The sequence below is a fragment of the Oncorhynchus kisutch genome, unplaced genomic scaffold (assembly GCF_002021735.2).
Source record: "Oncorhynchus kisutch isolate 150728-3 unplaced genomic scaffold, Okis_V2 Okis04b-Okis11a_hom, whole genome shotgun sequence".
Taxonomy (NCBI): Eukaryota; Metazoa; Chordata; class Actinopteri; order Salmoniformes; family Salmonidae; genus Oncorhynchus; species Oncorhynchus kisutch.
In genome coordinates, this window is record NW_022261981.1 from 3,115,687 (window position 1) to 3,138,540 (window position 22,854).

At 45.6% G+C, this 22,854-nt stretch overlaps 1 protein-coding gene across 4 annotated transcripts in view; it reads left to right on the forward strand.

Annotated features, from left to right (window-relative positions):
• The window catches only part of LOC109883414 (EH domain-binding protein 1-like), a 105,522-nt gene that overhangs the window by 2,731 nt on the left and 79,937 nt on the right, over nucleotides 1–22,854 (forward strand). The window contains exons 2-3 of one of the 4 annotated variants that reach the window (XM_031813125.1): nucleotides 4,079–4,276; nucleotides 18,358–18,497. The gene's annotated coding sequence lies outside the window, so the exon portion shown is untranslated. The remainder of the gene's footprint in view (nucleotides 1–4,078; nucleotides 4,277–18,357; nucleotides 18,498–22,854) is intronic. The other 3 variants (XM_031813127.1, XM_031813126.1, XM_031813124.1) reach the window with 3 other exon arrangements.

Here is a 22,854-nt window from a genome sequence, read left to right on the forward strand (position 1 = left end):
CATAGGGAAGGAACAGACGACGACCCACGTGACTGGACAGCATAGGGAAGGAACAGACAGCGACTCACATGACTGGGCAGCATAGGGAAGAAACAGACGACGACCCATGTGACTGGGCAGCATAGGGAACAGACGACGACCCACGTGACTGGACAGCATAGGGAACAGACGACGACCCACGTGACTGGGCAGCATAGGGAAGGAACAGACGACGACCCACGTGACTGGGCAGCATAGGGAACAGACGACGACCCATGTGACTGGGCAGCATAGGGAAGGAACAGACGACGACCCACGTGACTGGGCAGCATAGGGAAGGAACAGACGACGACCCACGTGACTGGACAGCATAGGGAAGGAACAGACTGCAGGCCCACATGACTGGGCAGCATAGGGAAGGAACAGACGACGACCCACGTGACTGGGCAGCGTATGGAAGGAACAGACGACGACCCACGCGACTGGGCAGCGTATGGAAGGAACAGACGATGACCCACGCGACTGGGCAGCGTAGGGAAGGAACACACGACGACCCACGCGACTGGGCAGCATAGGGAAGGAACAGACAACCCACGTGACTGGGCAGTATAGGGAAGGAACAGATGACCCACGTGACTGGGCAGCATAGGGAAGGAGCTTTACTGTCATGCTGCAGGGAAGATGGAAGGAGAGGACGGGGAAAGATGGAAGGAGAGGACGGGGAAAGATGGAAGGAGAGGACCGGGAAAGATGGAAGGAGAGGACGGGGAAAGGTGGAAGGAGAGGACGGGGAAAGATGGAAGGAGAGGACGGGGAAAGATGGAAGGAGAGGACAGGGAAAGATGGAAGGAGAGGACGGGGAAAGATGGAAGTAGAGGACGGGGAAAGATGGAAGGAGAGGACGGGGAAAGATGGTAGGAGAGAGAAGTAGAGAGAGAGAAAGGACAAGAGTGAGAAGATGTGGGGGGCAGAGCTTATGGGGGGCAGAGCTGTGGAGGGGCTGAAGACAACCTGGTAAAAGTGGAACCATGGTGAGAGAGAATAAGTAGAGGATGAAGAAAAGAGAGAGAGAGAACAAGGAGAGGATGAATAAAAGAGAGAGAGAGAGAATAAGGAGATGATGAAGAAAAGAGAGATAGAGAATAAGGAGATGATGAAGAAAAGAGAGAGAGAATAAGGAGATGATGAAGAAGAGAGAGAGAGAATAAGATACATAATAAAGAGAGTGTGAGGAAAAACAGACTAAGGAAGAGAAGGAGAGAGAGGGGAGATGAGTGAGACAGGAAGAGAGAGAGGGAGATGAGTGAGACAGGAAGAGAGAGAGGGGAGATGAGTGAGACAGGAGGAGAGAGAGGGGAGATGAGTGAGACAGAAGGAGAGAGAGGGGAGATGAGTGAGACAGGAAGAGAAGGAGAGAGAGGGGAGATGAGTGAGACAGGAAGAGAAGGAGAGAGAGGGGAGATGAGTGAGACAGGAGAGAGAGGGGAGATGAGTGAGACAGGAGGAGAGAGAGACAGGAAGAGAGAGGAGACTAGTGAAACAGGAGGAGATGAGTGAGACAGGAGAGAGAGAGACAGGAAGAGAGAGGAGACTAGTGAAACAGGAGGAGATGAGTGAGACAGGAGAGAGAGAGACAGGAAGAGAGAGGAGACTAGTGAAACAGGAGGAGATGAGTGAGACAGGAGAGAGAGACAGGAAGAGAGAGGAGATGAGTGAGACAGGAGGAAGAGAGGAGATGAGAGAGACAGGAGAGAGAGGAGAGGAGTGAGACAGGAGGAAGAGAGGAAATGAGAGAGACAGAAAAGAGAGGAGAGGAGTGAGACAGGAGGAAGAGAGGAGAGGAGTGAGACAGGAGAGAGAGGAGATGAGAGAGAGGAGGGAGGGAGGAAGAGAGGAGAGGAGTGAGACAGGAGGAAGAGAGGAGATGAGAGACAGGAGAGAGAGGAGAGGAGTGAGACAGGAGGAAGAGAGGAGATGAGTGAGACAGGAGAGAGAGAGGAGATGAGTGAGACAGGAGAGAGAGACATGAAGAGAGAGGAGATGAGTGAGACAGGAGGAAGAGAGGAGATGAGAGAGACAGGAGAGAGAGGAGAGGAGTGAGACAGGAGGAAGAGAGGAGATGAGTGAGACAGGAGAGAGAGAGGAGATGAGTGAGACAGGAGAGAGAGACATGAAGAGAGAGGAGATGAGTGAGACAGGAGGAAGAGAGGAGATGAGAGAGACAGGAGAGAGAGGAGAGGAGTGAGACAGGAGGAAGAGAGGAGATGAGTGAGACAGGAGAGAGACATGAAGAGAGAGGAGATGAGTGAGACAGGAGGAAGAGAGGAGATGAGTGAGACAGGAGAGAGAGACATGAAGAGAGAGGAGATGAGTGAGACAGGAGGAAGAGAGGAGATGAGAGAGACAGGAGAGAGAGGAGAGGAGTGAGACAGGAGGAAGAGAGGAGATGAGAGAGACAGGAGAGAGAGGAGGGAGGAAGATGCAGTTTGGTTTATTTGCTCTTTCTGCCTTTTTGAGTCTGGCTAATTGTGGATCTCATTAAAAATGGTGTCAGGGAGGAGGAGGAGAGGAAAGGGGGAGGAGAGGAGGAGAAGAGCAGCGCTGTGGGCCTGATGCACAAGGCCTGCCGTGCAGAACGCCTAATCCTAGCCCCGCTCCCTCCTCCCTCCTCTCTCCTCCATCATTCCCTCCACCACTCAGGGTCCTGTTAATTCAGACCTGGGCTGAGGGAGGGAGACTGCCCCTTCCACCGCCTGCCTGCAAACTTTCCAAACTCCATCACCATAGCCTCCTTTAATTAGCTAGCGTTAACCAGCCACCCGCGCTCCACGCTCGCTCGCACGCGCTCTCGCCACACATCACAGAAACCAAATTAAAAACTGAAAGTGCTCTCCCTCTCTTTTTCCTTGAGTCTTTCTCTCTCTCTCTTTTCTCTCTCTCTCTCTTTCGCCCGTTATTTTTCGCTCTCTCCCTCTTTTTCCTGTTACTCTCTCCCTCCCCTCTCTCCTCCCCTCTCTCTCTCTTCCCTCTCTCTCGTTCTCCTTCTCTCCCTCCCCTCTCTCTCCTTCCCTCTCGTTCTCCTTCTCTCCCTCCCCTCTCTCTCCTTCCCTCTCTCTCCTCCTACCACTAAGAGAACGGGTGGGAGGGAAGGAGACTCCATGTTTCTGCCTCTCTCTCTCGTTCTCCTTCTCTCCCTCCCCTCTCTCTCCTTCCCTCTCTCTCCTTCCCTCTCTCTCCTTCCTTCTCTCCCTCCCCTCTCTCTCCTTCCCTCTCTCTCCTCCTACCACTAAGAGAACGGGTGGGATGGAAGGAGACTCTCCATGTCAAACATCTGCAGCAGTTGTTTAGTTTTTGGTTTCTTTTGAGTCCATTTATTCATACAGCAGGATTGACCTTTTCTGTTTGATATTGTTGTTGTTATTGTTGTTGTTGTTGTTTGTGTTGATTTAGTTTTGTCCCGTCGGGAGGCTTAGTGTAATATGTGTTTTCATGTTTTGGTTTTTGTTTAGTTTTTGTTCTTTATCTGTAGCTGTTGTCACGGCAGCGATGCCTGAACAGAGCTGTGAATTATCTGGTGATGGTGATGGCTCTGCTTCAGTTAGTCTGTGTGTCTGTAGAGACAGACAGACAGGTACACAGACATGTAGACACACAGACAGGTACACAGACAGACACACTTAAGTGGGGCCTGCTGTGTTTTCACAACACATTAACATGTCCTTACCTTCTCTAGGGAACCAGCATGGCTTCACATAACCATTAACATGCACTAACATAGACATACTTCTCTCTTTGCCTCTCTCTCTCTCCTTCCATCTTTCTTTCTCTCTTTCTTTGCCTCTCTCTCTCAATCTTTCTCTCTCGCTCCATCTTTCTCTTTCTCTCTCTGTCTCCCTCTCTGTCTCCCTCTCTGTCTCTCTCTCTGTCTCTTTCTCTGTCTCTCTCTCTGTCTCTCTCTCTGTCTCTCTCTCTGTCTCCCTCTGTCTCCCTCTCTGTCTCCCTCTCTGTCTCCCTCTCTCTCTCTCTGTCTCTCTCTCTGTCTCTCTTTCTGTCTCTCTCTGTCTCTCTCTCTGCCTCTCTCTCTGTTTCTCATCTGTAGATGTGTTGGATGGAGATGCAGGTGATGATAATGGGGGTGAGGAGGAGGAGGGGGGGAGAGATGAGGAAGATCACCATGATGAAACTGTTACAGAGGCTACTGCGGTAGATACTAACCCTCCTGAGGCCCCTCCGACCTCCTCCACCATCCAGGGGCATCAGGAGTCTACTAACCCCAGCTCTGAGCTAACCTTTCTGGGTAAAGGGACCACCACTAACTGGCTGTGTGCTGGTGCTTCTGCTTGTTCGTTTGCTCTCTCTGTTTTGTCGGTCTGTAACTCACCCCTCATGTGCACGACTCCACTTTCCCCTTTGACCTCTGCTTCTCATTGGCTTGAGTCACGGCTAGCTGGGATCCCATTGGCCTGTAGCAGATTCTAAAGTTCTGAGACTGGCTTTGTTTAGTTTTTTTCTATTCCTGTACAATTTTATTAAAACTAGTAATTAAAAAAACAACTGCAAAAAGTTCCCCCTAGACAATAAAAAAAAAAAAATATCTTGAGAAAAGCATTTGTGAAATGTTTTCAGAGGTAAGTTAATTACTTGTTTCCCCAGCGTTTTGCGTCCCTGTTCTGCCAATAGGAGATAGGCAGTGAAGGGTTAAAGAAAGGAGAACATAAAAACAGAACAATAAACAGTGTGTCTTTGAAGCAGCAGTATCTCCACTATTTGTTTTCTCTGTGGGTTTTGTCGTTTCTCCTCACGACTAGTTGAATTTCACTTGTTTTCTGGTGATGAAGACCTTTGTCACAGAGACGGTCCTTATGAAGGGAGAGAGGTTGTTGTGATGCTTCGCTCTACGGCTGCGTTGCAAATGGCTCCGTCCCCTAAGTAGTGCAGAGCACAAAGACCCAGGGCTGTGGTCAAAACTACCTAGAACCAGTGCACTACCTAGGGAATAGGGTGCCATGTGGAACAGACGCTACTTGTTGATAAACCGCCTGTTTCGAGAGGTGCCAGATTAAACATCCTCGACAGGACACTCTACTGAGCACTTCACCTAAACAACACTTCATAACAGGCTTCCCTGATATATCTTCTACCCCAATATATATCTTCTACCCAAATATATATCTGCTACCCCAATATATAGGACAGTCTACTGAGCACTTCACCTAAACAGCACTTCATAACAGGCTTCCCTGATATATCTGCTACCCCAATATATATATGCTACCCCAATATATATCTGCTACCCCAATATATATCTGCTACCCCAATATATATCTGCTACCCCAATATATATATGCTACCCCAATATATATATCTGCTACCCCAATATATATCTGCTACCCCAATATATATCTTCTACCCTAATATATATCTGCTACCCCAATATATCTTCTACCCTAATATATATCTGCTACCCCAATATATATATCTGCTACCCCAATATATATCTGCTACCCCAATATATATCTTCTACCCCAATATATATCTTCTACCCTAATATATATCTGCTACCCTAATATATATCTGCTACCCCAATATATATCTTCTACCCTAATATATATCTGTTAGACTAATATATATCTGCTACCCCAATATATATCTGCTACCCTAATATATATATGCTACCCTAATATATATCTGCTACCCTAATATATATGCTACCCCAATATATATCTGCTACCCCAATATATATCTGTTAGACTAATATATATCTGCTACCCTAATATATATCTGCTACCCTAATATATATCTGCTACCCTAATATATATCTTCTACCCTAATATATATCTGCTACCCTAATATATATCTGCTAGACTAATATATATCTGCTACCCTAATATATATCTGCTACCCTAATATATATCTGCTAGACTAATATATATCTGCTACCCTAATATATATCTGCTACCCTAATATATATCTGCTACCCTAATATATATCTGCTACCCCAATATATATCTGCTACCCTAATATATATCTGCTAGACTAATATATATCTGCTACCCTAATATATATATCTGCTAGACTAATATATATCTGCTACCCTAATATATATCTGCTACCCTAATATATATCTGCTACCCTAATATATATGCTACCCCAATATATATCTGCTACCCCAATATATATCTGTTAGACTAATATATATCTGCTACCCTAATATATATCTGCTACCCTAATATATATCTGCTACCCTAATATATATCTTCTACCCTAATATATATCTGCTACCCTAATATATATCTGCTAGACTAATATATATCTGCTACCCTAATATATATCTTCTACCCTAATATATATCTGCTACCCTAATATATATCTGCTAGACTAATATATATCTGCTACCCTAATATATATCTGCTACCCTAATATATATCTGCTACCCTAATATATATCTGCTACCCCAATATATATCTGCTACCCTAATATATATCTGCTAGACTAATATATATCTGCTACCCTAATATATATATCTGCTAGACTAATATATATCTGCTACCCTAATATATATCTGCTACCCTAATATATATCTGCTACCCTAATATATATCTGCTACCCTAATATATATCTGCTACCCTAATATATATCTGCTAGACTAATATATATCTGCTACCCTAATATATATCTGCTACCCTAATATATATCTGCTACCCTAATATATATCTGCTACCCCAATATATATCTGCTACCCTAATATATATCTGCTAGACTAATATATATCTGCTACCCTAATATATATATCAGCTAGACTAATATATATCTGCTACCCTAATATATATCTGCTACCCTAATATATATCTGCTACCCTAATATATATCTGCTACCCTAATATATATCTGCAACCCTAATATATATCTGCTACCCTAATATATATCTGCTACCCTAATATATATCTGCTACCCCAATATATATCTGCTAGACTAATATACAGTGCCTTGCGAAAGTATTCGGCCCCCTTGAACTTTGCGACCTTTTGCCACATTTCAGGCTTCAAACATAAAGATATAAAACTGTATTTTTTTGCGACTTACAGCTGTAATCGCAGCAAAAGGTGGCGCTACAAAGTATTAACTTAAGGGGGCTGAATAGTTTTGCACGCCCAATTTTTCAGTTTTTGATTTGTTAAAAAAGTTTGAAATATCCAATAAATGTCGTTCCACTTCATGATTGTGTCCCACTTGTTGTTGATTCTTCACAAAAAAATAAAGTTTTATATCTTTATGTTTGAAGCCTGAAATGTGGCAAAAGGTCGCAAAGTTCAAGGGGGCCGAATACTTTCGCAAGGCACTGTATCTGCTACCCTAATATATATATGGTAGACTAATATATATCTGCTACCCTAATATATATCTGGTAGACTAATATATATCTGCTACCCTAATATATATCTGCTACCCTAATATATATCTGCTACCCTAATATATATCTGCTACCCTAATATATATCTGCTACCCTAATATATATATCTTCTACCCTAATATATATCTGCTACCCTAATATATATCTGCTACCCTAATATATATCTGCTACCCTAATATATATCTTCTACCCTAATATATATCTGCTACCCTAATATATATCTGCTACCCCAATATATATCTGCTACCCTAATATATATCTGCTACCCTAATATATATCTGCTACCCTAATATATATCTTCTACCCTAATATATATCTGCTAGACTAATATATATCTGCTACCCTAATATATATCTGCTACCCTAATATATATCTGGTAGACTAAAATACATTGCTCAAAAAAATTAAGGGAACACTAAAATAACACATCCTAGATCTGAATGCATGAAATATTCTTATTAAATACATTTAACTTTACATAGTTGAATGTGCTGACAACAAAATCACACAAAAATTATCAATGGAAATGAAATTTATCAACCCATGGAGGTCTGGATTTGGAGTCACACTCAAAATTAAAGTGGAAAACCACACTACAGGCTGATCCAACGTTGATGTAATGTCCTAATGGCAGTCCGGCTACCTCTGGAGAGCACATGGAGGGCTGTGCGGCCCCCCAAAGAAATGCCACCCCACACCATGACTGACCCACCGCCAAACCGGTCATGCTGGAGGATGTTGCAGGCAGCAGAACGTTCTCCACGGCGTCTCCAGACTCTGTCACGTCTGTCACATGTGCTCAGTGTGAACCTGCTTTCATCTGTGAAGAGCACAGGGCGCCAGTGGCGAATTTACCAATCTTGGTGTTCTCTGGCAAATGCCAAACGTCCTGCACGGTGTTGGGCTGTAAGCACAACCCCCACCTGTGGACGTCGGGCCCTCATACCACCCTCATGGAGTCTGTTTCTGACCGTTTGAGCAGACACATGCACATTTGTGGCCTGCTGGAGGTCATTTTGCAGGGCTCAGGGCTCTGGCAGTCCTTGCACAAAGGGGGAGGTAGTGGTCCACGTCTCCTGATGTACTGGCCTGTGTCCTGGTAGCGCCTCCATGCTCTGGACACTACGCTGACAGACACAGCAAACCTTCTTGCCACAGCTCGCATTGATGTGCCATCCTGGATGAGCTGCACTACCTGAGCCACTTGTGTGGGTTGTAGACTCCGTCTCATGCTACCACTAGAGTGAAAGCACCACCAGCATTCAAAAGTCACCTAAACATCAGCCAGGAAGCATAGGAACTGAGAAGTGGTCTGTGGTTATCACCTGCAGAACCACTCCTTTATTGGGGGTGTCTTGCTAATTGCCTATAATTTCCACCTGTTATTCCATTTGCACAACAGCATGTGAAATGTATTGTCAATCAGTGTTGCTTCCTAAGTGGACAGTTTGATTTCACAGAAGTCTGATTGACTTGGAGTTACATTGTGTTGTTTAAGTGTTCCCTTTATTTTTTTGAGCAGTGTATATCTGGTACCCTAAAATATATCTAGTAGCTCATTGGATAATTATTATAATAGGTATACCAGAGCTCTGTCATCTCTCCAGTCCTCACTTCCCTCCTCCTCCCTGTGTGTGTGTGTGTGTGTGTGTGTGTGTGTGTGTGTGTGTGTGTGTGTGTGTGTGTGTGTGTGTGTGTGTGTGTGTGTGTGTGTGCAATCCAAACCATCTCTGTTACACACTGTTTTCCCTTACTCGTCTGCTGACTGAATGACCCCCACTCCGTGTGTGTGTTTCCCTGTTATGTATGTGTGAGTACCTGGCCATCTGAGACGGGCAAAGTTTTGGACGCCTTCACCCAGGCTCTCTGCCCGACCCTGATAAGTGTGTGTGGAGAGAGGGTCACACATGAAATGGTCTCCCTCCTGCCCTTTCATCTCCTCCAGCCCAGTGCTCAGCCCTGGCAGGACACCCCCGAGAGAGTGTGTGTGTGTGTGTGGACTTATGTGTGTGTGTGTGTGTGGACGTGTGGACGTGTGTGTGGACGTGTGGACGTATGTGTGTGTGTGGACGTATGTGTGTGTGTGTGGACGTGTGTGTGTGTGTGGACGTGTGTGGACGTGTGAGGACAAGACCAGCACTGTGATTACCAGGCCTGACAAGTGGAGCTGGAAGAGATAGAGATGGAGTGGTACAGAGAGGGAGGTATAGAGAGACAGAGTGAGATACACACCGTAGGGAAAGAGAAGGAAGGGAGAGGGAAGGGAAGAGAGAAGGGAGAGGGAAGGGAAGAGAGAAGGGAGAGGGAAGGAAAGAGAGAAGGGAGAGGGAAGGAAAGAGAGAAGGGAGAGTGAAGGAAAGAGAGAAGGGAGAGGGAAGGAAAGAGAGAAGGGAGAGGGAAGGAAAGAGAGAAGGGAGAGGGAAGGAAAGAGAGAAGGGAGAGGGTTGGGTAAAGAGGAGAGAATGAAGAGATGAGAGGTAGAGAGGCCAAACGACATCAGAACATAATTTGTACAGCTGTGCCCATCCTGTGCTGTGTTGGCCAGACTGGAGAGGGTCTCAGCCAGACCAGGTGTGTGTCTTCATCGTCCATCAGGGATCTCTGTCTTTCTCTCTCCTCCACCTCTCCCCACCCATCTCTCTCCCCCTCTCTTTCTCTCTCCTCCACCTCTCCCCACCCATCTCTCTCCCCCTCTCTTTCTCTCTCCTCCACCACTCCCCACCCATCTCTCTCCCCCTCTCTTTCTCTCTCCTCCACCTCTCCCCCCTCATCTCTCTCCCCCCTCCATCTCTCCATCTCTCCATCTCTCCCCCTCATCTCTCCCCCTCCACCTCTCTCCCCCTCCATCTCTCTACCCCTCCATCTCTCTACCCCTCAATCTCGCCCCCCCTCCACCATCTCACCATCTGTCACACCCCTCTCTCCCCCTCCATCTCTCTCCCCCTCCATCTCTCTCCCCCTCCATCTCTCTCCCCCTCCATCTCTCTCCCCCTCCACCCCTCTCCCCCTCAATCTCTCCCCCTCCATGTCTCTCCCCCTCCATCTCTCTCTAGTCTGATAGTTCTATTCCAGTATGTATACTCAGTGTCACGCCCCTCTCTTCCCAAACAGCTTATTCAATCCAGATCACTATCTCCCTCACATATATATGTATATATCTTTACTGTGTGTGTGTGTGTGGATCTGTTATCTGCTAGTGTGCTCAGGCAGAAATCAGAGATATGACTGAAATGCAAACCAAGCCGTCTCTGTTACCCACTGTTGTCCCTTACTCCTGCTGACTGAGTTACCCACTGTTGTCCCTTACGCCTGCTGACTGAGTTACCCACTGTTGTCCCTTACGCCTGCTGACTGAGTTACCCACTGTTGTCCCTTACTCCTGCTGACTCAGTTACCCACTGTTGTCCCTTCCTCCTGCTGACTGAGTTACCCACTGTTGTCCCTTACTCCTGCTGACTGAGTTACCCACTGTACCCACTGTTGTCCCTTACTCCTGCTGACTGAGTTACCCACTGTTGTCCCTTACGCCTGCTGACTGAGTTACCCACTGTTGTCCCTTACTCCTGCTGACTGAGTTACCCACTGTTGTCCCTTACGCCTGCTGACTCAGTTACCCACTGTTGTCCCTTACTCCTGCTGACTGAGTTACCCACTGTACCCACTGTTGTCCCTTACTCCTGCTGACTGAGTTACCCACTGTTGTCCCTTACTCCTGCTGACTGAGTTACCCACTGTTGTCCCTTACTCCTGCTGACTGAGTTACCCACTGTTGTCCCTTACCCACTGTTGTCCCTTACTCCTGCTGACTGAGTTACCCACTGTTGTCCCTTACCCACTGTTGTCCCTTACGCCTGCTGACTGAGTTACCCACTGTTGTCCCTTACTCCTGCTGAGTCAGTTACCCACTGTTGTCCCTTCCTCCTGCTGACTGAGTTACCCACTGTTGTCCCTTACTCCTTACTCCTGCTGACTGAGTTACCCACTGTTGTCCCTTACTCCTGCTGACTGAGTTACCCACTGTTGTCCCTTACTCCTGCTGACTGAGTTACCCACTGTTGTCCCTTACTCCTGCTGACTGAGTTACCCACTGTTGTCCCTTACGCCTGCTGACTGAGTTACCCACTGTACCCACTGTTGTCCCTTACTCCTGCTGACTGAGTTACCCACTGTTGTCCCTTACTCCTGCTGACTGAGTTACCCACTGTTGTCCCTTACTCCTGCTGACTGAGTTACCCACTGTTGTCCCTTACGCCTGCTGACTGAGTTACCCACTGTACCCACTGTTGTCCCTTACTCCTGCTGACTGAGTTACCCACTGTTGTCCCTTACTCCTGCTGACTGAGTTACCCACTGTACCCACTGTTGTCCCTTACTCCTGCTGACTGAGTTACCCACTGTTGTCCCTTACTCCTGCTGACTGAGTTACCCACTGTTGTCCCTTACTCCTGCTGACTGAGTTACCCACTGTACCCACTGTTGTCCCTTACTCCTGCTGACTGAGTTACCCACTGTTGTCCCTTACTCCTGCTGACTGAGTTACCCACTGTTGTCCCTTACTCCTGCTGACTGAGTTACCCACTGTTGTCCCTTACTCCTGCTGACTGAGTTACCCACTGTTGTCCCTTACTCCTGCTGACTGAGTTACCCACTGTTGTCCCTTACTCCTGCTGACTGAGTTACCCACTGTTGTCCCTTACTCCTGCTGACTGAGTTACCCACTGTACCCACTGTTGTCCCTTACTCCTGCTGACTGAGTTACCCACTGTTGTCCCTTACTCCTGCTGACTGAGTTACCCACTGTTGTCCCTTACTCCTGCTGACTGAGTTACCCACTGTACCCACTGTTGTCCCTTACTCCTGCTGACTGAGTTACCCACTGTACCCACTGTTGTCCCTTACTCCTGCTGACTGAGTTACCCACTGTTGTCCCTTACTCCTGCTGACTGAGTTACCCACTGTTGTCCCTTACTCCTGCTGACTGAGTTACCCACTCTACCCACTGTTGTCCCTTACTCCTGCTGACTGAGTTACCCACTGTTGTCCCTTACTCCTGCTGACTGAGTTACCCACTGTTGTCCCTTACTCCTGCTGACTGAGTTACCCACTGTTGTCCCTTACTCCTGCTGACTGAGTTACCCACTGTTGTCCCTTACTCCTGCTGACTGAGTTACCCACTGTTGTCCCTTACCCACTGTTGTCCCTTACTCCTGCTGACTGAGTTACCCACACTTCTTCTGTGTTGCAATATGTTTCAATACCGAGAGATATCTTCTGCATCTATCCATTTATATATATATATGTGTGTGTGTGTGTGTGTGCGCGTGTGTGTGTGTGCTAGTCCGTGTTTATGTGTATATACAGAGCCTTCAGAACGTATTCATACCCCTTGACTTAATCCACATTGTGTTGTTACTGAATTCAAAGGGGATTAAATATATATGTTTTATTCTCACCCATCTACACACAATATCCCATAATGACATCACAATATCCCATAATGACATCACAATATCCCATAATGACATCACAATATCCCATAATGACATCACAATATCCCATAATGACCAAGTGAAAATGTGTTTTTAGAAATGTTTGCAATTGTATTGAAAATAAAGTAACATAAATATCTAATTGGCATCATTATTCACACCGTTAAATCAATACATGTTAGAGTCACCCAGCGGTTAAATCAATACATGTTAGAGTCACCCAGCGGTTAAATCAATACATGTTAGAGTCAGCGGTTAAATCAATACATGTTAGAGTCAGCGGTTAAATCAATACATGTTAGAGTCACCCAGCGGTTAAATCAATACATGTTAGAGTCACCCAGCGGTTAAATCAAAACATGTTAGAGTCACCCAGCGGTTAAATCAATACATGTCACCCAGCGGTTAAATCAATACATGTTAGAGTCACCCAGTGGTTAAATCAATACATGTCACCCAGCGGTTAAATCAATACATGTTAGAGTCACCCAGCGGTTAAGTCAATACATGTTAGAGTCACCCAGCGGTTAAATCAATACATGTCACCCAGCGGTTAAATCAATACATGTTAGAGTCACCCAGCGGTTAAATCAAAACATGTTAGAGTCACCCAGCGGTTAAATCAATACATGTTAGAGTCACCCAGCGGTTAAATCAAAACATGTTAGAGTCACCCAGCGGTTAAATCAATACATGTTAGAGTCACCCAGCGGTTAAATCAAAACATGTCACCCAGCGGTTAAATCAATACATGTTAGAGTCACCCAGTGGTTAAATCAATACATGTCACCCAGCGGTTAAATCAATACATGTTAGAGTCACCCAGCGGTTAAATCAATACATGTTAGAGTCACCCAGCGGTTAAATCAATACATGTTAGAGTCACCCAGCGGTTAAATCAATACATGTTAGAGTCACCCAGTGGTTAAATCAATACATGTTAGAGTCACCCAGTGGTTAAATCAATACATGTTAGTCACCCAGCGGTTAAATCAATACATGTTAGAGTCACCCAGCGGTTAAATCAATACATGTTAGAGTCACCCAGTGCTTGAATCAATACATGTCACCCAGCGGTTAAATCAATACATGTCACCCAGTGGTTAAATCAATACATGTTAGAGTCACCCAGCGGTTAAATCTATACATGTCACCCAGCGGTTAAATCAATACATGTTAGAGTCACCCAGCGGTTACATCAATACATGTTAGAGTCACCCAGTGGTTAAATCAATACATGTTAGAGTCACCCAGTGGTTAAATCAATACATGTTAGTCACCCAGCGGTTAAATCAATACATGTTAGAGTCACCCAGCGGTTAAATCAATACATGTTAGAGTCACCCAGTGGTTAAATCAATACATGTCACCCAGCGGTTAAATCAATACATGTTAGTCACCCAGCGGTTAAATCAATACATGTTAGAGTCACCCAGCGGTTAAATCAATACATGTCACCCAGCGGTTACATCAATACATGTCACCCAGCGGTTAAATCAATACATGTTAGAGTCACCCAGCGGTTAAATCAATACATGTTAGAGTCACCCAGCGGTTAAATTAATACATGTTAGAGTCACCCAGCGGTTAAATCAATACATGTTAGAGTCACCCAGCGGTTAAATTAATACATGTTAGAGTCACCCAGCGGTTAAATCAATACATGTTAGAGTCACCCAGCGGTTAAATCAATACATGTTAGAGTCACCCAGCGGTTAAATCAATACATGTCACCCAGCGGTTAAATCAATACATGTTAGAGTCACCCAGTGGTTAAATCAATACATGTTAGAGTCAGCGGTTAAATCAATACATGTTAGAGTCACACAACCGTTAAATCAATACATGTTAGAGTCACACAGCAGTTAAATCAATACATGTTAGAGTCAGCGGTTAAATCAATACATGTCACCCAGCGGTTAAATCAATACATGTTAGAGTCACCCAGTGGTTAAATCAATACATGTTAGAGTCAGCGGTTAAATCAATACATGTTAGAGTCACACAGCCGTTAAATCAATACATGTTAGAGTCACACAGCAGTTAAATCAATACATGTTAGAGTCAGCGGTTAAATCAATACATGTCACCCAGCGGTTAAATCAATACATGTTAGAGTCAGCGGTTAAATCAATACATGTTAGTCACCCAGCGGTTAAATCAATACATGTTAGAGTCACCCAGCGGTTACATCAATACATGTTAGAGTCACCCAGCGGTTAAATCAATACATGTCACCCAGCGGTTAAATCAATACATGTTAGAGTCACCCAGCGGTTAAATCAATACATGTTAGATTCACCCAGCGGTTAAATCAATACATGTTAGAGTCACCCAGCGGTTAAATCAATACATGTTAGAGTCACCCAGTGGTTAAATCAATACATGTTAGAGTCAGCGGTTAAATCAATACATGTTAGAGTCACCCAGCGGTTAAATCAATACATGTTAGAGTCACCCAGCGGTTAAATCAATACATGTTAGAGTCACCCAGCGGTTAAATTAATACATGTCACCCAGCGGTTAAATCAATACATGTTAGAGTCACCCAGCGGTTAAATCAATACATGTTAGAGTCACCCAGCGGTTAAATCAATACATGTTAGTCACCCAGTGGTTAAATCAATACATGTTGGAGTCACCCAGTGGTTAAATTAATACATGTCACCCAGCGGTTAAATCAATACATGTTAGAGTCACCCAGCGGTTAAATCAATACATGTTAGAGTCACCCAGTGGTTAAATCAATACATGTCACCCAGCGGTTAAATCAATACATGTCACCCAGTGGTTAAATCAATACATGTCACCCAGCGGTTAAATCAATACATGTTAGTCACCCAGCGGTTAAATCAATACATGTTAGAGTCACCCAGCGGTTAAATCAATACATGTTAGTCACCCAGCGGTTAAATCAATACATGTTAGAGTCACCCAGTGGTTAAATCAATACATGTTAGTCACCCAGTGGTTAAATCAATACATGTTAGAGTCACCCAGCGGTTAAATCAATACATGTTAGAGTCACCCAGCGGTTAAGTCAATACATGTTAGTCACCCAGCGGTTAAATCAATACATGTTAGAGTCACCCAGCGGTTAAATCAATACATGTCACCCAGCGGTTAAATCAATACATGTTAGAGTCACCCAGCGGTTAAATCAATACATGTTAGAGTCACCCAGCGGTTAAATCAATACATGTTAGAGTCACCCAGCGGTTAAATCAATACATGTTAGAGTCACCCAGCGGTTAAATTAATACATGTTAGAGTCACCCAGCGGTTAAATCAATACATGTTAGAGTCACCCAGCGGTTAAATCAATACATGTCACCCAGCGGTTAAATCAATACATGTTAGAGTCACCCAGCGGTTAAATCAATACATGTTAGAGTCACCCAGCGGTTAAATCAATACATGTTAGAGTCACCCAGCGGTTAAATCAATACATGTTAGAGTCAGCGGTTAAATCAATACATGTCACCCAGCGGTTAAATCAATACATGTTAGAGTCTGCGGTTAAATCAATACATGTTAGAGTCACCCAGCGGTTAAATCAATACATGTTAGAGTCACCCAGCCGTTAAATCAATACATGTTAGAGTCACCCAGCGGTTAAATCAATACATGTTAGAGTCACCCAGCGGTTAAATCAATACATGTTAGAGTCACCCAGTGGTTAAATCAATACATGTTAGAGTCAGCGGTTAAATCAATACATGTTAGAGTCACCCAGCGGTTAAATCAATACATGTTAGAGTCACCCAGCGGTTAAATCAATACATGTTAGAGTCACCCAGCGGTTAAATCAATACATGTTAGAGTCACCCAGCGGTTAAATCAATACATGTTAGAGTCACCCAGTGGTTAAATCAATACATGTTAGAGTCACCCAGTGGTTAAATTAATACATGTCACCCAGCGGTTAAATCAATACATGTTAGAGTCACCCAGCGGTTAAATCAATACATGTTAGAGTCACCCAGTGGTTAAATCAATACATGTTAGAGTCACCCAGTGGTTAAATCAATACATATCACCCAGCGGTTAAATCAATACATGTTAGAGTCACCCAGTGGTTAAATCAATACATGTCACCCAGCGGTTAAATCAATACATGTTAGAGTCACCCAGTGGTTAAATCAATACATGTCACCCAGCGGTTAAATCAATACATGTTAGAGTCAGCGGTTAAATCAATACATGTTAGAGTCACCCAGTTACCCACTTACCCAGTGTTTCTGAGTAAGTCTCTAAGAGCTTTCCACACCTGGGTCCAGCGTTGTTCTGGTTAGGGGAGGGTTTGGCCCAGCGTTGTCCTGGTTAGGGGAGGGTTTGGCCCAGCGTTGTTCTGGTTAGGGGAGGGTTTGGCCCAGCGTTGTTCTGGTTAGGGGAGGGTTTGGCCCAGCGTTGTCTGGTTAGGGGAGGGTTTGTCCCAGCGTTCTGGTTAGGGGAGGGTCATTGGTGCGGCACATTGGTGCGGCTGGCTTCCGGGGTGAGCAGGCGGGTCTTTAAGAAGTTCAGTTAGTCGGGTCATGACTCGACCTCCGCGTCCCGAGCCCGTTGGGGAGTTGCAGAGATGAGACCAGATCAAAATTAGGGGGAAATATATATGTTTTGTTTAATGTATTGTAACTAGGGCCACTCAGGAACATTTACTGTCGTCTTGGTAAACACTCCAGTGTAGATTTGGCCTTGTGTTTTAAGTTATTGTCCTGCTGAAAGGTGAGTTGATCTCCCAGTGGCGTTTGGAAAGCAGACTGAGCCAGGTTTTCCTCTAGGATTTACCCTGTGCTTAGCTCTATTTAATTTATTTTTATCCTAAAGAACTCCCTAGTTCTTTACGATGACAAGCATACCCATAACATGAAGCAGCCACCACCATGAAGTGTGGTACTTAAGGGTGTGTTGTGTTGGATTTGCCCCATTCAAGACAAAGTACATTTCTTTTATAAATTTTTTGATATTTTACTTTAGTTCCTTGTTGCAAACAGGATCCATGTTTTGGAATATTTGTATTCTGTAAAGGCTTCCTTCTTTTCACTCTGTCAATTAGGTTAGTATTGTGGAGTAACTACAATGTGGTTGATCCATCCTCAGTTTTCTCCTGTTTAAAGTCTCCATTGACCTCATGGTGAAATCCTCTCTCTCTCTTCCTCTGTCTCTGCCTCTCTTTTCATCTATCTATCTCTCTCTCTCTCTCTCTCTCTTCTCTCTCTCTTCCTCTCTCTCTCTCTCTCTTCCTCTCTCTCTCTCTCTCTCTCTTTCTCTCTCTTCCTCCGTCTCTCTCTCTCTCTCTCTCTCTCTCTTCCTCTCTCTCTCTTCTCTCTCTCTCTCCTCTTCTCTCTCTTCCTCCATCTCTCTCTCTCTCTTTCTCTCTCTTCCTCCATCTCTCTCTCTCTCTCTTTCTCTCTCTTCCTCCATCTCTCTCTCTCTCTCTTCCTCCGTCTCTCTCTCCTCTCTCTCTCTCTCTCTCCAGGTGTGAACAGTAAACCCATGGACTTGAAGCTAAAGATGATGGAGGTTCGACCTGGAGGACCCAACTCTTCCTCCTCTCCTTCGTCCTCCTCTTCCTCTCCCTCCTTCTCCTCATCCACCTCGCCACTCAGCCCCACAGAGGTACGGACACATACACTCACACACACACACACACACACCAGCATAGTAATGATGCTCTACACTGCCACATAGGCCTGTCATATATATATACTATGACCTTTTCGGGGGGGTCATCGTAGAGTGTGTGTAATGTGAGTACTGACAGTCAACATCACATCCCTTTAATTGATTTTGAATGTGCTTATATGGACTGTGTGTTTGCAGAGCCACACACACACACACAACCACACACACACACACAACACAACCACACACACACACACACACAACCACAAACACAAACACACACAACCACACACACACACAAACACAACCACACACAACCACACACACACACAAACACAACCACACACACAAACACAACCACACACACAACCACAACCACACACACACAACCACACACACAACACACAACCACACACACACAAACACAACCACACACACAAACACAACCACACACACACACAAACACAACCACACACAAACACACACAACCACACACACATACAAACACAACCACACACTCAACCACAACCACACACTCAACCACAAACACAACCACACACACACACAACCACACACACACACACCACACACACACAACCACACGCACACACAACCACACACACAACCACACACACACAAACACAACCCACACAACCACACACAACCACACACACATACAACACAACCACACACTCAACCACAACCACACACTCAACCACAAATACAACCACACACACACACAACCACACACACACACACACAACCACACGCACACACAACCACACAACCACACACACAAACACAACCACACAACCACAAACACAACCACACAACCACACACACAAACACAACCACACACACACACAAACGCAACCACACACAAACACACACAACCACACACACATACAAACACAACCACACACTCAACCACAACCATACACTCAACCACAAACACAAACCACACACACACACAACCACACACACACACACACACAACCACACAACCACACACACAACCACACACACACACAAACACAACCACACACAACCACACACACACACAACACACACAACCACACACACACACAAACACAACCACACACACAAACACACANTCTCTCTCTCTCTCTCTCTCTTCTCTCTCTCTCTCTCTCTCTTCTCTCTCTCTGTTCTCTCTCTCTTTCTCTCTCTCTACTCTCTCTCTCTCTGTCTGTCTGTGGCTCTCTCTCTTTCTCTCTTTTCTCTCTCTCTCTTTGTCTTCTCTCTCTCTCTCTCTCTCTCTCTCTCTCTCTCTCTCTCTCTCTCTCCTTCTCTCTCTCCCCATCTCTCCTCATCTCTCTCTCTCTCTCCCCATCTCTCTCTCTCTCCTCATCTCTCTCTCTTTCTCTCCCCATCTCTCTCTCTCTCCTCATCTCTCTCTTTCTCTCCTCATCTCTCTCTCTTTCTCTCCTCATCTCTCTCTCTCTCCTCATCTCTCTCTCTCTCTCATTAGTGATTGTGTTATGCGCAGCCTTGGTGGTGGACGATAACGCCCCGCCATGCTCAGTAGACCGTAACATTAGTCACACACCATCTCACCCCCCCCCCCCCACACACACACACACACACCATCTCACACCATCACACACATTGACCAAAATGCCTAAATCACCTCAGCCGCAGCTCTCCGCAACGATTGATGACTGATAACACATAAAGAGAGAGGGGGAGTGGGGGGGGGTGGATCTGCTATGTCCCAGGACGCTAGAGGGGGCCAGGAGGGCAGGTGTTTGGGGAGGGTCCTTGGGGAGTTCTAATACTGGGGGACGCTGGTGTTATTTAACCAGGGTGGTTTGTTTGTCTTTAGACATTAACATGAGGTGTGTGTGTGTGTGTGTGTGTGTGTGTACACACAGGGGGCTTTAAAGAGGCAACTACTCAGCTTCTGACCTCTGTGTACTCAACCTCAGGAGAAACTCCATCTGCTCCTACACACACCCCCTCTCTCTGTCACACACACACCCTCTCTCTCACACACACACACACACACCCTCTCTCTCACACACACACACACCCTCTCACACACACACGCAACACCCCTCTTCCTCTCTCTCTCTCTCACACACACCCCCTCTCTCTCACACACCTTCTCTCTCTTCACACACACACCCTCTCACACACACACGCACACCCTCTCACACACACTCTCACACACACACACCCCTCTCACACACACACGCACACCCTCTCTCACACACACACACACCCTCCTGTTTGATTGACAGATGAATGAAGAGTTCATACCTTTGACTGGCTCTGGGTCGATGGAAAAAGCAGGAAGTGATGTAATTAAATGTCTGGCCTAAACTCTGGAATGGAAAGAGGAAACCAGTTTTCAATTGAGAGAGGAAACAGTCAGAGAATATAACTGGTTGGAATCCATCTCACAGAGGAACACCGTGACGGCCGAAACTCATCAGATTTAACTTTGTATAGATACATCAAGTATACCATTTTTAATTGGGAGAGAGAGTCGCTCCTGTTCCTTTCAGAAGTGGAATAAACCCAGAGAGAGAGGGGACGCCCAGAGAGAGTCGCTCCTGTTCCTTTCAGAAGTAGAATAAACCCAGAGAGAGAGGGGACGCCCAGAGAGAGTCGCTCCTGTTCATTTCAGAAGTGGAATAAACCCAGAGAGAGAGGGGACGCCCAGAGAGAGTCGCTCCTGTTCCTTTCAGAAGTGGAATAAACCCAGAGAGAGAGGGGACACCCAGAGAGAGTCGCTCCTGTTCATTTCAGAAGTGGAATAAGCCCAGAGAGAGAGTCGCTCCTGTTCCTTTCAGAAGTGGAATAAGCCCAGAGAGAGAGTCGCTCCTGTTCCTTTCAGAAGTAGAATAAGCCCAGAGAGAGAGTCGCTCCTGTTCCTTTCAGAAGTAGAATAAACCCAGAGAGAGTCGCTCCTGTTCCTTTCAGAAGTGGAATAAACCCAGAGAGAGAGTCGCTCCTGTTACTTTCAGAAGTGGAATAAGCCCAGAGAGAGAGTCACTCCTGTTATTTTCAGAAGTGGAATAAGCCCAGAGAGAGAGAGTCGCTCCTGTTCCTTTCAGAAGTGGAATAAGCCCAGAGAGAGTCGCTCCTGTTCCTTTCAGAAGTGGAATAAGCCCAGAGAGAGAGTCGCTCCTGTTCCTTTCAGAAGTGGAATAAGCCCAGAGAGAGAGTCGCTCCTGTTCCTTTCAGAAGTGGAATAAACCCAGAGAGAGAGTCGCTCCTGTTCCTTTCAGAAGTGGAATAAGCCCAGAGAGAGAGTCGCTCCTGTTCCTTTCAGAAGTGGAATAAGCCCAGAGAGAGAGTCGCTCCTGTTCCTTTCAGAAGTGGAATAAGCCCAGAGAGAGAGTCGCTCCTGTTCCTTTCAGAAGTGGAATAAGCCCAGAGAGAGAGTCGCTCCTGTTATTTTCAGAAGTGGAATAAGCCCAGAGAGAGAGTCGCTCCTGTTCCTTTCAGAAGTGGAATAAGCCCAGAGAGAGTCGCTCCTGTTCCTTTCAGAAGTGGAATAAGCCCAGAGAGAGAGTCGCTCCTGTTCCTTTCAGAAGTGGAATAAGCCCAGAGAGAGAGTCGCTCCTGTTCCTTTCAGAAGTGGAATAAACCCAGAGAGAGAGTCCCTCCTGTTCCTTTCAGAAGTGGAATAAGCCCAGAGAGAGAGTGCTCCTGTTCCTTTCAGAAGTGGAATAAACCCAGAGAGAGAGTCGCTCCTGTTCCTTTCAGAAGTAGAATAAACCCAGAGAGAGAGTCGCTCCTGTTCCTTTCAGAAGTGGAATAAGCCAGAGAGAGAGTCGCTCCTGTTCCTTTCAGAAGTAGAATAAACCCCAGAGAGAGAGTCGCTCCTGTTACTTTCAGAAGTGGAATAAGCCCAGAGAGAGTCACTCCTGTTCCTTTCAGAAGTGGAATAAGCCCAGAGAGAGAGTCGCTCCTGTTCCTTTCAGAAGTGGAATAAACCCAGAGAGAGAGTCGCTCCTGTTCCTTTCAGAAGTGGAATAAGCCCAGAGCGAGAGTCGCTCCTGTTCCTTTCAGAAGTGGAATAAACCCAGAGAGAGAGTCGCTCCTGTTCCTTTCAGAAGTGGAATAAGCCCAGAGAGATAGTCGCTCCTGTTCCTTTCAGAAGTGGAATAAGCCCAGAGAGAGAGTCGCTCCTGTTCCTTTCAGAAGTGGAATAAGCCCAGAGAGAGAATCGCTCCTGTTCATTTCAGAAGTGGAATAAGCCCACTGCCAGAGAAGGAGTCTAATTGCTGACATACTAAATCCATCATTTGAAACTAAGCAGACAAATTGCTATTGTTGTATATACACACACCACACACCCACACACACACTCACACAC